This window comes from Dendrobates tinctorius, unplaced genomic scaffold (genome assembly GCF_039654945.1).
Source record: "Dendrobates tinctorius isolate UK_male_01 unplaced genomic scaffold, ASM3965494v1 ptg000097l, whole genome shotgun sequence".
In the NCBI taxonomy this organism is placed as follows: domain Eukaryota; kingdom Metazoa; phylum Chordata; class Amphibia; order Anura; family Dendrobatidae; genus Dendrobates; species Dendrobates tinctorius.
This window is the reverse complement of record NW_027361765.1, coordinates 16,435,493-16,457,242: the sequence shown is the minus strand read 5'-3', so window position 1 is coordinate 16,457,242 and position 21,750 is coordinate 16,435,493. Positions and strand designations below refer to the sequence as shown.

At 48.2% G+C, this 21,750-nt stretch overlaps 1 protein-coding gene across 9 annotated transcripts in view; it reads left to right on the top strand.

Annotated features, from left to right (window-relative positions):
* TJP1 (tight junction protein 1) overlaps positions 1–21,750 on the top strand; it is a 613,045-nt gene that overhangs the window by 417,344 nt on the left and 173,951 nt on the right. Inside the window, exon 1 of one of the 9 annotated variants that reach the window (XM_073586929.1) lies at positions 17,794–17,941. The exons of the other annotated variants lie outside the window; for them this stretch is intronic. The gene's annotated coding sequence lies outside the window, so the exon portion shown is untranslated. Of the gene's footprint in view, positions 1–17,793; positions 17,942–21,750 lie in introns of those variants that run through there. 9 annotated transcript variants of the gene reach the window in all.

Genomic DNA, 21,750 nt, shown 5'->3' with positions numbered 1-21,750 from the left:
ATGAGAAATTATAGTAGGTGATGAATGTTTTGTAGTTGACGAAGATTGATCACTATTGCAAATTTATGGCTTAGGTTGAAATGATTGCTTTATTATAGTTTGTATTATCCAATTATGCTCTATTTTATGAGTACTCTTCATTTTTCAATTTTAGACTTTGCATTGTATGATGCTTAAACCTATTTAGTCATTTCCTGTCATGTGTCAGTCAGCATAGGTGTAGCACTACACGTAATAAGGCCAGATCTGCAGTAATGGGGCTGCGGTCCTCCTAGGACTTGTCATCACAAGTGCAGTTTACATAATACTCTTAGTATTCTGACCCAGGCTTGGGTTTCATTCACTAGGACTCTTGATACTTAGTAGGAATTGTAATTGTTATTTATATCAGTGGATGACTCCTATGCTGAATGTGGATCTTCATTTTTTGCAATGTTTTAGTTAAGTAATGGTACATGGAAGATAAATTGTTAAAAAAAGAAGCCTGGAGAACAATATAGTGAAGCCCTGAGATTTGAAACCCTGCCACTTATATGTATGAAGAGCCCCATGCTTTTATTTTGATCACTTTAGCCTTTTCTGTGAACATTCACTCCAGTCTTGTCTGCTGATAAATAGATGATGCCTGGTGACAGGATTCCATGCCAACAAGCAATAAAAGATTAATCAGCGCTAAGCAAGCAGCAGACAGGCAGGCAGGCTTTCAGTTCAGGGCAGTCAAGTCAATGAACACTGACAGGCACAATGCATATTCGGACGTGAGGGGAAAATAAATTAAGTTCCAGCTCCTACAGTGCTGGCAGGATGCTTGTGAAAAGTTACCACCCACCTAAAAATATCGGATGGAAATTTGCAGAATGCTGAAATCAGGACAGTTCTTGGATGTATTAGATTGGGGTATGCAAAAAATAGCTGTTCTACCTTGTTGTGGTGGACAAGGGCAGGAGTACCATGTTTTTCTGCAGATTTTTTGAGAAAGGGCAGGTTAAAGGGGGTAAGTCTGCAGTAACTGTGTGACTGCAGATTTATTAATCCCCCCAGCAAAAGCACTGTGTGTTGCGGGGACTCACTGGTTTCTGACCTGGGAACGGAGGGTATGTATGAGTTACAGGGTGGTCCATTTATATGGATACACCTAAATAAAATAACGGGAATGGTTGGTGATATCAACTTCCTGTTTGTGGCATATTAGTATGTGGGAGGTGGAAAACTTTTCAAGATGGGTGGTGACCATTTTGGATCCAACTTTATAAATGGCCCACCCTATACATACCCCCGGCCGAAGGGCCTCATTCCATATACTAGTAGTGATGTGGCCGTGAATGGAAGTGAGGCCACACACACTGACCGGGAGTATGTATAGCTCATACTTACCCACTGGTCCCGGCTCAGAAACCAGCGAATCCTTGCAGCACACAGTGCTTGTGCTGGGGGGATTCATAAGTCACACAGAGTGACTGCAGACTTATCCCCTTTAATTTTCCCTTTCTCAAAAAAGTCTGTAGAAAAACATGGTATCACACAGAGTGACTGCAGACTTAATGATTTGGACCGGACAACCCCTTTAGGCAAAGTCGATGCCGCTGGTCCTTATAATTGCTGATAATTCAGAATTAGGGGTACACGTGCTAACATTTGGCCAGTTGCGGGCACTTATAGTGAAAGAAAACATCTACATGATAAAGGAGTAAATTGGCTTTATCCCTTGTATCTATCTTGTTCTTGGTTATATTTTAAGTGTCACCAGACCAATCATGGAGCAGCAGGGCATTCCCAGTGTTAGGTATAATAGTATTCGGGAATAATCGGTGCTATTAGAATCAGGCTTTGCATAATAAATATTTGTGTATGATATTCTTATTCTTACACAAGTCTTAATGCAATGACTTACATCTACGTACAGTTGTGGGTTTTCTTACTTGGAGAATGGATATTAAAGGAGTCTTAATGTTTATTTTTGTGCACAGTGTTTGTCTAGTAAATGCGGTAATACTTTGAGCCACGTCCATTTTACATAGCACCTAATGGCCCCCTTACTGGAAGACATTGTAGTCACTCCTAGTTATGCTGCAGAATTTAAGAGCATCTCTCTTAATTTATCATCTTTTGAACTTTTATAAATGAAATCATTGCATTATTTGGATTTTTGCCCCTTACAATTACAGTATAGATTTTTATACATAATTTATATTTGTTACTGTAATCGTTTTTTGTTGTATTAGGCTGAGGCTACACAATTGCTCCATCTGACAATGCACTGAATTGCAGCAGTCATACCATAGCTGCAGTTTGGATGCAAAACACTTAAAAGACCCAGCAAAACTCGAGTGGAAATGTTGCACGCGAGTATTTTGGCATGCTCGGAGATTTAGTTTGTGTCAATGCAGCTGCATGGTTTGCGACTGCTAGACAGCCTGAATACTTATAGGAATTTCCTAACAAACAGGCAACCCACACATGTATTCAGGCTGTCTAGCAGCCGCAAATCATGCAGCTGCATTGACACAAACTAAATCTCCGAGCACGCCAAAATACTCGGAGGACACCCAAGCAACGAGTATACTCGCTCATCACTACTACCGAGGCATCGCATCCTCTCTCCTTTTTTACAACAATCTGTAAAAGTCTGGGAGTGAGGAGACAATTTCTGGCATTCTGGGAGAGAAATGTTGTCCCATTCTTGTTTGATGTAAGACTTTAACTGCTGAACAGTCCTGGGTCTTCGTTGCCGGCTAGAAGAGATTTTGGAGATGTATTTTCAATATCAATCGATCATTCACTGTTGTCAAACAACTGTGATCATGTTTTATTTAATATAGATTTTATGGAAGGCACACTGGTATATAAAGGTTAGTGCTCAGTGGTGAGAAATATGTATATCCAACAGTATATAATTAATCACGGCACTATGATTGCAGTTAGAATTCATTAATCCACAACAGGATAAGTGCAAATATATCACAATACTCAAAATCATTTTTAATAGCTCTGCATACAAAAGCAAAGTAAGGAATGGACCAAGGGCGCCAGAAATGTTTAACTTTCACCTTCTGACATCGTAAAATTTTACGACTTTTGTCATTCTCACGCTGTTGTTGACCAATTATTATTATTATTATTATTTATATAGCACCATTGATTCCATGGTGCTGTACATGAGAAGGGGTTACATACAAATTACAGATATCACTTACAGTAAACAAACTAACAATCACAGACTGATACAGAGGGGAGAGAGGACCCTGCCCTTTCGGGCTTACATGCTACAGGATGGTGGCGAAGGAGACAGTAGGTTGGGGGGTTGCAGCAGCTCCAGTGATGGTGAGGCGGTAGCTCCAGTAGTGGTGAGAAGGCAGCGGGGATCATTGCAGGCTGTAGGCTTTCCTGAAGAGATTGGTTTTCAGGTTCCGTCTGAAGGATCCGAGTGTGGTTGATAGCCGGACGTGTTGGGGTAGGGAATTCCTTAGGATGGAGGTTATTCGGGAGAAGTCTTGGAGTAAGTTGGGTGAGGAGCGAATAAGTGTGGAGGAGAAAAGGAGGTCTTGGGATGACTGGAGATTACGTGAGGGAAGGTATCGGGAGATTAATTCAGAGATGTATGGAGGAGACAGGTTGTAGATGTCCTTGTAGATCAGTATTAGTAATTTGAATTGGATACTCTGAGGGAATGGGAGCCAGTGAAGAGATTTGCAGAGGGGAGAAGCGGAGGAGTAGCGAGGAGAGAGATGAATTAGTCGGGCAGCAGAGTTGAGGATGGACTGGAGAGGTGCAACGGTGTTAGCAGGGAGGCCACAGAAAAGGATGTTGCAATAGTCGAGGCGGGAGATAATGAGGGCATGCACAAGCATTTTAGTAGATTGAGGGTTGAGGAAGGGACGGATTCTGGAAATATTTTTGAGCTGGAGGTGGAGAGAGCTTGGATGTGCGGTTTGCAGGACAGGGCAAAGTCAATGGTTACTCCGAGGCAGCGGACCTCTGGTACGGGGGAAAGCGTGATGTTGTCAATTGTTATAGAAAGGTCGGGTAAGGAAGATCTGTGAGATGGGGGAAAGATGATCAGTTCAGATTTGTCCACATTGAGTTTGAGGAAGCGAGAGGAGAAGGAGGAGGATATGGCTGATAGACACTCTGGGATTCTGGAGAGCAGAGAGGTGATGTCTGGGCCAGAGAGGTAGATCTGAGTATCATCGGCATAAAGGTGGTACTGGAATCCATGGGACTTTGAGTTGCCCCAGGCCAAGTGTGTAAATTGAGAAGAGTAGGGGTCCTAAAACAGAGCCTTGGGGGACTACAACAGAGAGAGGGTGGGATGAGGAGGTAGTGTGGGAGTGGGAGACGCTGAATGTGCGGTTGGAAAGGTATGAGGAGATCCAGGATAGGGCGAGGTCTTTGATGCCAACGGATGAGAGGATCTGTAGTAGGAGGCAGTGGTCAACTGTGTCAAAAGCAGAGGACAGGTCTAGAAGCAGGAGTATAGGGTATTGTCCGTTAGCTTTGGCTGTATGTAGGTCGTTGGTAATTTTGGTCAGGGCTGTCTCAGTGGAATGATGGGCGCGGAACCCAGATTGTAGATTGTCAAAGAGCAAATTAGATGAGAGGTGAGAGGAAAGTTCAGCGTGGACATGCTACTCCGGGAGTTTAGAAGCGAATGGGAGCAGCGATATTGGGCGATAGCTGGACGTTGCTGTTGGATCAAGGGTTGGCATTTTAAGGATAGACGTGATTGTGGCATGTTTGAAAGCAGAAGGGAAGGTACCAGAAGCAAGTGATAGGTTGATGAGGTGGGTTAGGGATGGGATAAGAGTGGTGGTGATGTTGGGGAGGAGGTGGGATGTGATAGGGTCAAGTGCACAAGTGGTGAGGTGTGATTTGGAGAGAAGATGAGCAAGCTTCCCTTCAGTGATGTTAGATAAGGAGATTATGGAATTTGGACATTGGTCTAGTATACAAAGGTGTTGTGGTGGTTGGGCAATAAAGACTTGCCGTGTTTGGGCTATCTTGTTTTTGCAGAGATTAGGGAAGTCGGAGGGGGCAGTGGTGGACGGAGGAGGGAGTTAAAAGTATTGAACAACTGTTTGGGGCTGTGGGATAAGGAAGATACAAGGGATGTAAAGAAGGCCTGTTTAGCAGAGGTGAGAGCTGATTTGAATGCAAGTGTTGCTTGTTTGAGTGCAGTGAAGTCGTCTTGCGAATGCGTTTTCTTCCAGCGCCGTTCTGCAAATTTGGATGCTTGCCGAAGCTTTTTAGTGGTGTTATTGTGCCAGGGTTGTCTATTGATTCGTTGCACTCTGTTATGCATGACGGGCGACTGAGTCGATGGCTGATGCAAGAGTGGCATTGTAGAAACTAGTGTCAGTGTCGTGGAGTGAAGCTATGGAGGACAGTGGTAGAATAGAGTCAGAGTGTGCGAGTGTCTAGATGTGCGAGGTTTCTGCGGGGTGCGCATGCTGCTGGACATGGGTGACAGGTGAGGAGGACAGGGATGAGAAAGTGAGTAGATGGTGGTCAGATAGAGGGAGAGGGGAGGTGGTGAAGTTAGAAAGAGAGCAGAGGGGGGGTGAAGACCAGGTCTAGTGTATGTCCGTCTGCTTGGGTGGCTGAGGAGGACCACTGAGTAAGTCCAAAGGATGAAGTAAGGGACAGGTGTTGTGAGTTCATTTTCTGGTCTACCAGTCAGGCTCCCTATGGTGGTAACAGGAGGTAGTGAGGCTGATTTAATCAGTAGAGATCTGCCACCTGATAATGAGGATGACAGTTGGACCTCAGGAATCTCAGATTGGATTTAAGACAGCCGACGCCCTACTCTGGTGCTGGTGATTCCTTCTGCTTGTCAGGTCTTGGTTCTCAGCTCTGTTCCAGTCAGCTCAAGCTAAGTTTCTCTGCTAATGTTCACACTTGATTTTGTTGGTCTATTCAGTTTTTTGTGGTCAGCCAACCCCGGCTTGGGCTATGCTGAATTTCCACTCTTATTTATCTTTTTGTCCCTTATTAGATTGGCCTCTTTTTGCTCTGTCTCAGAATATTTCAGAGTGCTGATATAGTGGGAGAAGTCTAGTGACTTCAGGGTTAATTTTGCTATCAGAAGTGTTGGACATTATTTTTGTAGGGTTTTTTGCAGATTGCAGACAGTGTCTTTCCTCTCCTTTCTAGTTAGTTTGGGCCCCATCGTTTGCTCAGCCTATTTTCCTACCTGTGTTTGTGTTTTCATCTTGTTTCACCGTCAATACGTGTGGGGGCTGTCTATTTCTTTGGGGTCTGCTCTGGGGCAGTTAGTTTTCCCTTTTCTTGCTTTAGGCTTATTTAGTCCTCCGGCCGTGACGAGGCGTCTAGGTTCATCGTAGGCACGCTCCATGGCTGCTGCTAGTTGTGTGGTAGGATCAGGGATCTGCAATCTGCATAGTTACCAACCTCTCTGGTTTTTCTGGGCTTAGCATGTTTAGGTTTTTTCCTCCTCGGTGACCCATTCATAACAGACAGGAGTTTGGAGGCTGCCGACTGGTGGGTGTCAATGGGGATGTTGAAGTCACCCATGATGATGGTGGGAATGTCAGTAGAAAATGAAGGAGCCAGGTAGAGAATTTGTCAATGAAGCCAGTGGTCGGGCCTGGAGATCGGTATATGACGGCCACTTGGAGGTTGGAGGGAGAATATATGCGGACGGAGTGGGCTTCAAAAGAGGGGAGGATGAGGGAGGGTAGAGGTGGGATTGGGTTGAAGGTGCAGTTGGAAGAATGGAGAAGGCCCACTCCTCTGCCATGTCTGCTGCCAGGGCGAGGAGTGTGGGTGAAATGGAGGCCGCCATAACATAGCGCAGCAGTGGAGGCGGTGTCGGAGGGTGTCAGCCATGTTTTGGTGAGGCCAAAGAAGGAAAAGTTACGAGAGGTAAAGAGGTTATGAATCACATGGAGTTTATTGCAGACGGAGCGAGCATTCCAGAGTGATCCAGAGAGTAGGAGCAGGGTGGTGGTTGTCAGGGGCACGGATTTGAGGTGGGAAAGATTTCTGGAGTTTGTGTTGGTTTGGGAACGATAGAAGGGGGTAGTAATGGTAGGTGTGAGCTGTGGGGGTCCAGGGTTGGGAGATATGTCACCAGCAGTGAGGAGAAGCAGAGAGAGGGAGAGCATGTGGGAGGAGAGTGGGCGGCTTGTTTTGTATTTTATTAGGAGAGCTCTGAGGTTGAGGAGCAGGTCAGCAGAGGAGGTCAGGTGGGGAGGCAAGAGGGAAGGAGAGATTATTATTTGGTTAGCGGGTGCTGGGGTTTGCGGATAGCGAAGGAGAGTGAGGGTTAAAGGAGCCAAAACTGTTAGAGCGTATGTCAGCATGGTGAGAGTAATTTAGAAGGCAAAAGAAATTTAGTACATATAAACGCAGCGTTTAGTCGTACCTTCTGGTCACTTCAGGCTCATTTCAGGCATTATTTCAGATATTATCCTTAGAAGACATCCTTGGAATGACAGACTGAGGTCAGACAGACCTCCGAGTCTGAATTTATAAGAAGTCAATTGCACATCAAACAAGCCAGGTGTGATCAGAAGGAGGAAGGAGCAGTAGGGAGACTGGACAGACACAGGAGACGATTAATTAGAGCTCAGAAAAAAAAGGCAAATGGTCAGATCTAAAAGGACAGATAAAGCATTGATAGGAAACAGATACAGGGGTGATTGATTGGGGTTCAGGAGAGATGGGTGATGAAGGTATGACCAGTGTCAGGATTGGGGCGTGGTGCCGGCGTTCTCTACGCCACAAGTTTTAGGCTGTGTGCCCACGTTGCGTTTTTTTAAGCGTTTCCGCAGTGCTTTTAGACGCGCGTTTCTGCCGCGGAAACGCTTAAGAAAAGCATCCCATGTTATCATAATTGAATCCACACATGTTGTGCTAATGGTGCGTTTTTTTCCGCTGCGGAAATGCTTAGCGGAATAAAACGCAGTATGTTCATTAATCATACATACAGTTGTATTGCAAAAACGCTTAAGAAAACGCATGCGAAAACACTTAACAAAAGCGTCAAAAATGCTTACAAAAGCGTGTCATAAAACGCATGCATTTTCCCGGGAAGAGGGTGTGCGTTTCCGCTCAGGAATATTCTGCTTCAAAAAAGCAACGTGGGCACATAGCCTTATTCTAGCAAGGACTCGTTATATGTAAGAGGCACGAGCCTCTGAATGAATCAGGAGCCTCGCAGTCCACTCTGTCATCAAGACCATTGTAATGATATCTAGTCTTGATGAATCGGGGACAATGTGCACATGGTGCAGAACAAAATGTAGCCTTGCTGTATGAATAAATGGAAGAAGGTAAAAAAGAATTGGTAATTAATGTTTTCCCTATAATTTCAGAGTGTTGAATTGGATTACTAAGGGTCAACAAACTCCCTTAAACTTTTAGTCTTGTCCTTTGAGGACAAAGGCACTGTAAATACAGGATATTGGCACATAGGCAGGAAACCATTAGAAAGCTGGGAATTGTTTCTGTAGACTAGAGAAAGCTCTTGAGTAAAAAGCTTCTCCATAAGACGTCCACATTATTAAAGCTACTAGCCCTGTTGCATTGAGTGCTTCACAGCTGAAATATAGGGAACCGTCAGATCATAAAAGTCAGAGCGCTTTATATGCTGCTTTTAATCAGCAAAGATTAAAACACTATGAGCTGTTTACGGAGCTGAACATTTTGTGCCACCGTCTTTTCATCTTGTAACTGACTACTTCAGGCTGAGCTGTTTGCATTCATGTTTTTGGGGATTATAATAATGCCTGGGAAGCATCTGCTACAGGTGTAGTTAATGTTCTACTGTCAGCAACTAGAATGACCGATCTGATATCATTAATTGCAGGTAACATCACAGTGAGATGTCACTAGAGGTTCGATTCGCACTACGGAGGCAAATTCATAATGTACATGTACTTTGAGTAACTCTAGTGGGTGTGGATCCACTGCACCACAGACCGGACTTACCCTGGAGGGACGTGACTAAATTTCTACAGGGTCTTCACTAGGACCTCTAATGGTGAGGATAGGCTGGGCTGCCAGTAGACACCAGGTACCACACCAGGGCAGTCCCCGGAACTGCAGCAGCTGACCGGAGGGTCAGAGGCGTGGGCACGAGGTATAGGAGGGCGAGACTGAAGCATAGTCAGATGGTCTGGGCAGGCAGCACGGGTACACAATACAAAGCTGGAGTCAGGGATGGAGAAGTCAAACAGAGCGGGTAAACAGGCTGGGTCAATAACGGGAGACAGAATACAAAGATATGCATAAACAGGTCCTAGGAGGCTAGGAGCTAACAGGCTGGAAGGAGCTGCCTAGTATAGACCCTGCTGGCATGGGAAAGGCCAGGGACACTAACCTCTGAAGGACACAGCAGGATTAAATTCCTGCAGAAACCGTCCCTGTCCCCCTAAAACCAAATGGAAACAACATGCAGATGCAGCAGTGCTGAGGAGTTATGCAAGAGGCAGTGCGGTGAACAGTGTGGAGCTGAAGTGGCATGTGAGTTACCACCGTGTCACTTTACCTTTCTCAACAATACTAGTGCTTTTTTGGTCCTCCATATTTTTCTTCATGCTTACAAGTTCTTAAAGAGAACCTGTCATCACATGCCACCTCAGCTTCCCAAACCAGATACATAGCCATGTAGCATATTGAAATACGAATCCATGAATACTTTTGTTTCCCTAAAGCATTGCTCTATCACAAACAGATTGTGTGGCTAGTCACTACTCACGGACAAGCCGTGAGTCTGGGTGGTCAAGAGGTCCAGGTCAGATATTAAGAGGGCTCTTCATAAATAAAAGGGTAAGACAAAAGTTTAATCTGGCAAAAAAATGGAGAAGACGGTTAGCAGGAGCGCCAGCTGCACCCTTCCAAGTGATGGATAAAAAAACAATGCTTCTCCAGCCGGGTGCCTCAGATGAGGGAAAATACTGGAATAAGAGTAAAAAGTCCGGTCCAAGGGGGTGCAAAGGACAGGATTAAGCATAAACATTGCTCATTTATTAGGATAAAATTAGTCCACCATTAGTGGACTAATTTTATCCTAATAAATGAGCAATTTTTATACTTTATCCTGTCCTTTGCACCCCCTTGGACCAGTCTTTTTACTCTTATTCAAAAGTTTATTCTGGTCACAGATCGAGGTAAAATTTCCACTAAGGTAGCGGATTAAGACAGAGGGGCTAGGCAAAGTCCAACATAAGGCAGCAATAGATCTGAGACAGAACACTGAAGAACAAGGCAAATATGCACCACAGATCTAAGGCTACTACTGGAAGTAATCAGAGGCAGACAGCTTAAATAACCAGGAAATCCCTCAGAACAGGAGACACATGAAGGAAATCCAGCATGCCCGGGTCTGATTGGGTGACTGGACTATCAGTCACAAAATTGACAGCTCAGCTCGCCCCTGCCCCAGATTGGATGGCTGAGCGGTCTATCACAATACTAACACCTCAGCATGCTGCTGCCCTAGAGCGAACGCCTGAGTTGCCACTTACTATACTGAGTGGAGGAGTCGTGACAGTAATCAACTTTTGAAGCATTATGCAATTAAAACTGTAAGTGCACTGGGACATAAAAATGCACTTTCATTGCCTTGCGCCACCCTCTGCTAGATGTTTGGTACTTGGGTAGCACTGATGCATCATCACTGTTCCTGAAAACGCCAGCATGCTCTGATCCGCTTTCTTATTGCACCTGCAAAGTATTTTCTGGGTATATAGGAAAATATAGCACAGGTGTGATAACATATCAGATTATCGCATGCGCCTCTCAGGGCAAGATGGGATTGTAGTTTTGTAACTGGTAGCAAGCCGCAGATTGGTGAACACTTACATGTGGGAGATTTGTTGCAGAAAGTTTCATGACTTTTCCACACATCTGAATGGGATTTTGAAAAAGAGACAAATCTGCCATGTGTAGCACATACCTTACTTTAGAAAAAAAATCTTCATGTTACTCCTGTACATTAATCCATCATTTTTGCATGTCATTCGATTGATACTGTCCACACCATGGGCAGCTTGAATCTTAGCCAGGCTACACAATTGCAGCCAGGTATGTTTTATCTGACTCACTCAGACCTTTCATAGAAAACATGTATGATCCATCGCCAGCCCTGGCCGGCTTCTTCCCTCACAGCTCCAGCTAATGGAATTGTCTTTCCCACATGTGTATGTAGAGAAGAATCTGTCAATCAACTAGAGAGGTGTGTGCAGAAGCCAGTCATAGGCGGTACCGGGCTAGACAGGTCTCCTATGGTCCCTCCCTGACTCTTCCAACTTTATTTACTCTGAAATGCCAGAGGGTTACAGAGAAGAACATACCTGGGTGCAATCATGGAGTCTGGCTCTGATGAATGGTGCCCATGGTTTAGGATGCATGAATCGCCTGACAGGCTCCCTTTATATTTTCATAATTTCATGCAACTTTAATGCAATTTTAGTTGAGGTTCCACTCAACGTTTTGGCAGTTTACATGAGACTCATCTGACTTCTTACAGACAGCATTTTCTGTAAGAAGTCAGATGAGTCTCCAGTCGGTTTACTGTGACTATTGCACACAGCTGAGCGGTCATCTGACATAACAAAAAACATACAGTACTTGCTGATAAAGTTTAGTGCATAAAAAATAATATTCTACTTCATCAGGTTTTGGCACCAAAAACGCAGCAAAAACTGATAGCTGCGCCTTTGTAGCGGTTTTTGGACCACTCTTTGCTTTCAATGGGTGAAAATTGCTGAAAGAAGGGACATGCTGCCAAAAAAAAAGTTTTTTTTGCCCAAAATACTGATGAAAAAAAAAGCCATGGGCATGAGATTTCTGAAATATCACACACTTTGCTGGTAATGTAAAACACAGCTGAAAATTTGCAGAAAAATATCCTGAAAAATCGCAACGTGTGAACATAGCCTTACACTTTGGTCGTTATTTTTTACCACTTTCAGCGTAAAACTGCAATATCATGTGCAAAAAATAGCATGCGACTGTTTTTGTGATTGTTTGATGACAAACAAAACATCTGAAAATACTTTGATTTATTCCCATTTAGACTTTCTTTAGAGTTTCTTGAAGCGGAGGTCATGCAGAAAAGTAATGCCTAGAAATCAAGTGACTTTTCTATTGAATGTGATGTGAGAATTGCATATAAATGTGAATATGTTATGAACTTTCATGGATGGTGTCATGTCTAACACATCTTGCAAGACACGCCAAATATTTAGACAGCATACAACACTGTTGTAAATTTGGTGCCACCTCTGCCTGTCTGATGTAGGTTTATCCTATATAACTGTAGGACAGTAATAACAAATCCGTCACGGTGTCATATTCCCAAAAGAAAAAGGGTGCACACAATCATCAACAAGATATATGGGAACCTAGTCCAGGTATTTTATGATGTAGCCCTAAAGGGAGTCTGTTAGCTTGATTTCACCTCCCAAACTATTTTCATCTGTAGCTCTTTCAAAGACAAGTCCAGCAATACCTGTACATGGCCAGTCCATTCCTCCATTACTGAGAAATCAACGATTCAATAGATATGCAAATGAAGCTACAGAGCTATGGTAGATCTCAAGGCGGTGTCACTCCAGCTCTATTCCCGCCAAGCGCTGCCTTCTCCTGTTTGAATAACAGCTTTTAGGCCGGTTTCATACGTCCAGATATTTCCGGTAGGCCGGGGTCACACTAACCGACGCAAAATACGGTCAGTATTTTACATGCATAATACGGATGAATGACCCCTAAACAGTGCTCCGTATGTCATCCGTAATCAAGGTGTGGTCGCGTATTTTGCGCATCTAAGCATCCGTATGGCGAGATTTTCTCGCCGCCTTGCAAAGTGGACATATAAATGGAGCCCTATGACAGGGTTTCTAACATAAACAAAATAATAGATATAGACACACAATGCATATATATATATATATATATATATATATATATATATATATATATATATATATATATATATATATATATATGTATTCTATGTGTATATATCTATTCTTTCGTTTCTTTATTAAACCTGTCAGTGTGAGTTTACTGTATAGCGCACTGAATTGCCGGCTTTGCTAAAAGACACCTGGTGCGTATTTCTCGCACGTCACATGTGTGGTCCGTGTGTAATCCGTATTTTTTGCGCACCCATAGACTTGCATTGGCGCACTACGGTCGTAGTAAGCTGACAATCGCAGCATGCTGCGATTGGCACGGACCGTAGAATACGGATGAGAAATATACGGCTGGTGCGAGGGACCCCATAGAGAATCATTGGTCCGTGTCTAATGCGTGCTTTTAACGCCTCTCACTCGGCCGTATTCCTCACCAGTGTGACCCCGGCCTCAGGGTATGTATCCACATTCCGGAATTGCTGCGCTTTGGACGCAGCGGATACCTGCTCCACCCTGTTGTACACGCGGTGATTTTGCATGTGTTCATTGAACACATGCGGAATCACCGCATCCTATACATAGAGTGTGCCATTTATGTTGCAGAGACAGAGTGTCTCCGCAAGATAAATAGACATGCTGCAGTCTATAAAGATGCACCTCATGTGCATAGTGCCACCTGAGTCTTTGTATGCATAGTGGAGATGGGATTTCATAAAATCCCCTCCAGTATGGCTAGTTTCACACTTGTGTTAGGAGGCGCAGCGCACGGCCGCCGTGCAGCTCCGCCCCCTGCTGGTCAGCTCCTCCTATGGGCGCATAACGCTGCATGCGATCTGCGTACCCTATCTTTAGCATTGGGTACGCAGGCCATGCGCTGGTATGCTTTTGGCGGCGCATGCGCCCTTTTGATGGTGCACCGACGTGCGCCAAAATCACCGTGTTGCATTTTGGTGTGCTCGGCACATTGTCAAAAGGGCGCATGCGCCGCCAAAAGCATACCTATAACGCGGCCTGCGTACCCAATGCTAAAGATAGGGTACGCAGGTCACATGCAGTGTCATGCGCCCATAGGAGCTGACCGGAGGGGGCGGAGCTGCACGGCGGCCGTGCGCTGCACCTCCTAACACAAGTGTGAAACTAGCCTATGCTGTAACATCTGGACGCTGTGGCTGTACGCAGCATCCAATCCGCAGCAAATCCTTACTGTGGAAACATACTCTTACTCCCATCAGCTTACCCCTGCTGCCACTAATAAAAGTGAGAGCAGGCGCCAGCTAATGGGAGTATTGATCAGCCACCGCCTGCTCTATAAATAAATTGATAAAAACTGTGTGGGCTCCCCTGTATTTTTGATAAAAAACAGCCTTGCTAAAGCTCACAGCTAGGGGCTGGTATCCTCAAGCTGGTAAGGGGCCATGGATTTTAACCCCCTCCCCCCACCTAACAAAATAGCAACCTACAGCCACCCAGAAAAGGCACATCTATTAGATGCGCCAACTCATTCCTCTTGCAATGTAGCAGTGGCAAGTGGGGTTCATAGTTGGGGGGTTGATGTCACCTTTGTATTATCTGGTGACATCAAGCCCACAGAATAGTAACAGAGAGGCGAATGGGAAACAGCGCTAACTCTACTGCTACTTCTCAGGCGCTGGTGCATGTTACACTGATGATATCCCTGTGTGCACGTATGTTTGGCGACCCGTGCTGCTGGTAAAAAATGGACACATCAGCGTATTTTGCCCACGGACACACAACACTGGCACTTTAGCCCCAGACATTGCTCCCTGCACACTGGCACCTCTGCCCTGACACTGCTCCCTATAGACTGGCTCCTCTCTCTGCCCTCACACTGCTCCATACATACTGGCACCTCTCTACCCTCACACCACTCCCTGCATAAAGGCAACTCAGCCCCACACTGCTCCCTGACACCTCTCTCTGCCCACTGACTCCTCTCTACCCGCACACTGGCTCCCCTCACACTCCTCCCTGCACACTGGCACCTCGCTCTGGCCTCATACTGCTCCCTGCACACTGGCTCCTCTCTATCCCCTCACACTGCTCCCTGCACACTGGCTCCTCTCTGCCCTCACACTGCTCTCTCCCCTCACCCTGCTCCCTGCACACTGGCACCTCTCTCTGGCCTCACACTGCTCCCTGCACACTGGCATCTCTCTCCCCTCACACTGCTCCCTACACACTGGCTCCTCTCTCTCCTCTCACACTGCTCCCTGCACGCTGGCTCCTCTCTGCCCTCACACTGCTCCCTGCACACTGGCTCCTCTCTGCCCTCACACTGCTCCCTGCACACTGGCATCTCTCTGCCCTCACACTGCTCCCTGCACACTGGCATCTCTCTGCCCTCACACTGCTCCCTGCACACTGGCATCTCTCTCCCCTCACACTGCTCCCTACACACTGGCTCCTCTCTCTGCCCTCACACTGCTCCCTGCACACAGGCTCCTCTCTCTCTCCTCACACTGCTTCCAGCACGCTGGCTCCTCTCTCCCCTCACACTGCTCCCTGCACACTGACACCTCTCTCTGGCTCCTCTCTCTCCCCTCACACTGCTCCCTGCACACTGGCTCCTCTCTCTGCCCTCACACTGCTCCGAGCACACTGGCTCCTCTCTCTGCCCTCACACTGCTCCTCTCTCACCTCACACTGCTCCCTGCACACTGGCTCCTCTCCGTCCTCACACTGCTCCCTCCACACTGGCTCCTCTCTGACCTCACACTGCTCCCTGCACACTGACACCTCTCTCTGGCCTCACACTGCTCCCTGCACACTGGCTCCTCTCTCTCCCCTCACTGCTCCCTGCACACTGGCTCCTCGCTCTGCGACTGCCCTCACACTGCTCCCTGCACACTGGCTCCTCTCTGCCCTCACACTGCTCCGAGCACACTGGCTCCTCTCTCTGCCCTCACACTGCTCCCTGCACACTGGCTCCTCTCTCACCTCACACTGCTCCCTGCACACTGGCAGCTCTCTTCCTGCACACTGACACCTCTCTCTGGTCTCACACTGCTCCCTGCACACTGGCTCCTCTCTCTCCCCTCTCACTCCTCCGAGCACACTGGCTCCTCTCTCACCTCACACTGCTCCCTGCATGCTGGCTCCTCTCCGCCCTCACACTGCTCCCTGCACACTGGCTCCTCGCTCTGCGACTGCCCTCACACTGCTCCCTGCACTGGCTCCTCTCTCTCCCCTCACACTGCTCCCTGCACTGGCTCCTCTCTCTGCCCTCACACTGCTCCCTGCACTGGCTCCTCTCTCTGCCCTCACACTGCTCCCTGCACTGGCTCCTCTCTCTGCCCTCACACTGCTCCCTGCACTGGCTCCTCTCTCTGCCCTCACACTGCTCCCTGCACTGGCTCCTCTCTCTGCCCTCACACTGCTCCCTGCACTGGCTCCTCTCTCTCCCTCACACTGCTCCCTGCACACTGGCTCCTCTCTCTCACCTCACACTGCTCCCAGCATGCTGGCTCCTCTCTCTCACCTCACACTGCTCCCTGCACACTGGCTCCTCTCTCTCACCTCACACTGCTCCCAGCACGCTGGCTCCTCTCTCTCCCCTCACACTGCTCCCTGCACGCTGGCTGCTCTCTCTCCCCTCACACTGCTCCCTGCACACTGGCTCCTCTCTCCCCTCACACTGCGCCCTGCACACTGGCTCCTCTCTCTCCCTCACACTGCTCCCTGCACACTGGCTGCTCTCTCTCCCTCACACTGCTCCCTGCACACTGGCTGCTCTCTCTCCCTCACACTGCTCCCTGCACTCTGGCTGCTCTCTCTCCCTCACACTGCTCCCTGCACACTGGCTGCTCTCTCTCCCTCACACTGCCTGCTCTCTCTCCCTCACACTGCTCCCTGCACACTGGCTCCTCTCTCTCCTCACACTGCTCCCTGCACACTGGCTGCTCTCTCTCTCCTCACACTGCTCCCTGCACACTGGCTGCTCTCACTCTCCTCACACTGCTCCCTGCACACTGGCTGCTCTCTCTCTCCTCACACTGCTCCCTGCACGCTGGCTGCTCTCTCTCTCCTCACACTGCTCCCGGCACGCTGGTTCCTCTCTCCCTCACACTGCTCCCTGCACACTGGCTGCTCTCTCTCCCTCACACTGCTCCCTGCATACTGGCTCCTCTCTCCCCTCACACTGCTCCCTGCACACTGGCTGCTCTCTCTCTCCTCACACTGCTCCCGGCACGCTGGTTCCTCTCTCCCTCACACTGCTCCCTGCACACTGGCTGCTCTCTCTCTCCTCACACTGCTCCCTGCACGCTGGCTGCTCTCTCTCTCCTCACACTGCTCCCGGCACGCTGGTTCCTCTCTCCCTCACACTGCTCCCTGCACACTGGCTCCTCTCTCCCCTCACACTGCTCCCTGCACACTGGCTGCTCTCTCTCTCCTCACACTGCTCCCGGCACGCTGGTTCCTCTCTCCCTCACACTGCTCCCTGCACGCTGGTTCCTCTCTCCCTCACACTGCTCCCTGCACACTGGCTCCTCTCTCCCCTCACACTGCTCCCTGCACACTGGCTGCTCTCTCTCTCCTCACACTGCTCCCTGCACACTGGCTGCTCTCTCTCCCTCACACACCTGTGTGAAGTTGGCACATGGGGTGCCAACTTCACACAGGTCCCTCACACACTGCTCCCAGCACGCTGGTTCCTCTCTCTCTCCCTCACACTGCCTCCTCTCTCCAGTCCTCTCTGACATCTCTGCCCGAGTGCCCTCACACCGCTCACTGGTAGGAAGGGAGGGGACGCTCAGTCGCTTTTTTCCGCCCTCATCCGTCCCACGTGCAGGAGAAGGGGAGGTTTGTGCCGGAGGAGGAGGTTTGCTGCTGCAGTTCACTGAGGGAAGAGCCGCAGCTTTCATCCTTCTCCCGGCCGTTCCCAGGGTTCACCGTGAGGTGGACGGCAGAGCTGCGGGTCACACAGGCGGGATAGTACCCGGAGGCGGCGGGGAGGTATGCAGCACTTAGCTCTCTCCCAGTGTCTACACACAGCGCTGTGGTAACAGGACACGGAGGACATACTGCTCCCGGCTGAGGTAAGCGGAGAAACTTCCCATGGACTTTGTAGTGGGGCGGGTTGACAAGGGTTAATAGCTCCCTGGTGTTGCAGGACCGGCGGTGACAGACACGTCGTGGTGCCCCCTCCCTGCTGCCGGCCTGTCCTGCCGACCTCCATACTGCTCTGGATGCTTCCAGCAGATCTGTAGTCTGTTGTTCTCTGTTGTCATCCATTACCGCCTCACTTGGTTTCTTCTCCAGGATGGACTAGCGCTGTGTGCGCCTGATATATAGTGCCAGGGGACCCAGTATGTGCAGCAGCAGTGATGTTACACAGGGGCCCCAGTATGTGCAGCAGCAGTGATGTGACACAGGGGCCCCAGTATGTGCAGCAGCAGTGATGTGACACAGGGGCCCCAGTATGTGCAGCAGCAGTGATGTTACACAGGGGCCCCAGTATGTGCAGCAGCAGTGATGTGACACAGGGGCCCCCGCCGTGTGCAGCAGCAGTGATGTGACACAGGGGCCCCCGCCGTGTGCAGCAGCAGTGATGTGACACAGGGGCCCCCGCCGTGTGCAGCAGCAGTGATGTGACACAGGGGCCCCCCGCCGTGTGCAGGAGCAGTGATGTTACACAGGGGCCCCCGCCGTGTGCAGGAGCAGTGATGTTACACAGGGGCCCCCGCCGTGTGCAGGAGCAGTGATGTTACACAGGGGCCCCCGCCGTGTGCAGGAGCAGAGATGTTACACAGGGGCCCCCGCCGTGTGCAGGAGCAGAGATGTTACACAGGGGCCCCCGCCGTGTGCAGGAGCAGTGATGTTACACAGGGGCCCCCGCCGTGTGCAGGAGCAGTGATGTTACACAGGGGCCCCCGCCGTGTGCAGGAGCAGAGATGTTACACAGGGGCCCCCGCCGTGTGCAGGAGCAGAGATGTTACACAGGGGCCCCCGCCGTGTGCAGGAGCAGAGATGTTACACAGGGGCCCCCGCCGTGTGCAGCAGCAGTGATGTTACACAGGGGCCCCCGCTATGTGCAGGAGTGGTGATGTTACACAGGGGCTGAGCCTCTGGTGGGGTGTAGATGATGTGTAAACAAGCTAAAAGTAAAGGGGGTTTCTGGATGACCCAATGGTGTAATTTGTGGCCACATGTGTGGCCTATGGCAATCTCTGAAAATGGGGCATTTGTGTGGACCCCTCATCACAGTGATGGCTTCTTAGGGTGTCTTCTATCGTGGTGACCAGTGAAGGGGCTTCTGGCCACAGGTGCCCCCCACAGCTGGGTAACATGGCTATTCTCGTGTTTATACATCACATTATCATTGAGATTTATTACTATTAGTTATTGTGAGATTTTGGAGTTTACTCATTTTGCAACAGAAATATGCAGTGCTTCTTCCGAGGTCAGCGAGGGTCTCGTGTAGTCTCTGCCCGAACTGTGATCATCTGACCCGGAATGTGGCTGACACCACACAGATGCAGCAGAGCTACACCCGCTGTATGCTGGCAGCATATGGCACAGCTGATGTACCAGTCTGGAAAGCGCCGCTTATATCGGTTATCACGTGTCGCTGAGGCGTGTGATTATCCTGATGTCATTAGTGGCTCGGATCACAATGTGTTTGTGGTAACCGGGGTTCAGTCGACGACGCAGGGTTAATATGACTTTCTGCTTAGTGTAAGGACGCTGGGAATCATGTTAGTGATGTCCATGTCCGTACCTGCTTTTTCTTTTCTTTTTTGTAACCCGCACTAACTTGTAGGAAAACCTGTTTGGTTGCTATGGCAACACCCTTACACCGATTTTGTACAAAGTCCGCTATGTACTGATTCATGTGGTGCTGATACAAGTCAGGTGATGTCACGGTACAGAAATGACATTTAAGGATTTTAGGCTTGTGCACACGGACACCCAGGTATTCTAACTAGAAACCTCATCGACAAGTATTTATTGGAAAAGTAAAATGGCCGTATGCCTTATATGTAATTACTGTTTTGTAGGCAAAATTACTTTTCCATTTTAGTTGGTAAAGTTTAGCTTTCATTTTCTAACCTGCAATCAAGACACAGTTAGGCTTAGATCTCATTAGCGTTTGAGTCCGCAGCGTGGTTCTGCGGTCTAATTCCCTTAAGCTTCATCTACTTCCGTCCGCATGCGTCCTGCGTACCTATCTTTAACATTGTGTATGCAGGAACATGCGTTGTATGCGGATGTGTCATTTTGACGTGCCTGCCGAACGCAAGAAAATGCAACATGTTGAGTTCGGTGGACATGTCAAAACAACGCACGCGGACGCATCTGCATACAACGCATGTCCCTGCTACACAATATTAAAGATCAGGACGCATGCAGAAGTTGGCAGCGAGGCCTCAGTGGAGACTGAGGCTGGCTTATGTCCAGCATTCATGGACCAAGTCCAGACTGGTCGTGGGTCTCTTGTTCCAAACTCATAGTGAATTAAATCGTAGCACTACTGTGGAGGTGCTCAAGTAGGTTCCCAAGCCAGAGAATAAGCAAAAACTTGGCACTCAGCTTTTGGTAAGGAAATCCAGAAATTTAATATTCAGTCAAAATAACAGGACTTTTTGGTCCCAGTTGGACCTTCATCAGCCTGACTGCTGTGAGAAATGGAATGGAAGTGAGGCTATATGTGCATGAAGTATAAGGAGAGCCCAATGTGGGTGACAGTGTTGAATATAAGCAAAACACAAGCCGCGGAGACACCATCACATGTTTCTCAATGCAAGCAATGACTAGCCAGGTCTTTCCCCGGGAAGGAACAACCACGGGAAGGGCAGTCTTCAATGAAGGAAACCACCTATCCCAAAACATGGTATCCATCCACAGACAGCTGTTTCGGGGTATTGCCCCTCATCAGTGTGGAGTAGGAAACTGGCTAGTAGGAGCAATGCCTAGTAAAAGACTGTGAAAAATGAGGATGAATGAACTCATGGAGATCAACATCCAACACTGCGGAGACACCATCACATGTTTCTCAACGCAGTGTGTTTTGCATGTTTTTGCATATTTCCCATAAGGGATGGGGGCATTGCTCTAGAATCACTGCGTTGAGAAACATGTGATGATGTCTCCGCAGTGTTGGATGTTGATCTCCATGAGTTCATTCATCCTCATTTTTCACAGTGTTGAATATAGTCCTGCAGTTACAGCAAAAATGTATGGGTCAGGTTGACCAGAGGTAAGAATTGGAGGCCAGGCGCTGTGCCACGTCTCTCCTACACTGACTTGGCGTCCACCGTTTGTCGACATTGGGCTCTCCTTATACTTCAGGTACATATAGCCTCACTTCCATTCCGTTTCTCACAGTGGTCAGGCTGATGAAGGTCCAACTGGGACCGAAACGTCCTGTTATTTTGCCAAGTTTTTGTTTATTAGTCTTGTTCCAAACTCAACTGCCTCATAAAAGGGCTGTGGAGTTGCTATAAAATAGACCAATTCTGACTCCTAAGATATAATACATTGGGTGCAGTAGTACAATGCAGGATGTGCTGTAAATGCCTTCTTAAGAATTTGGGAAAGTTATGCAATGTCCTATAAATGTCTGTTCTGTTCCTGATCTAAGGATCTCTGCTTTTAGTGGAGATGAATCTGTTCTGCACTCTATGTACATGCTCAGTAGTGACCGGTGCTATGGGGTCATAGCTGTGATGAATCTGTGCTGCACTTTATGTACATGCTCAGTAGTGACCAGTGCTGTGGGGTCATAATGGAGATGAATCTGTGCTGCACTTTATGTACATGCTCAGTAGTGATCAGTGCTGTGGGGTCATAGCTGAGATGAATCTGTGCTGCACATGCTCAGTAGTGATCAGTGCTGTGGGGTCGG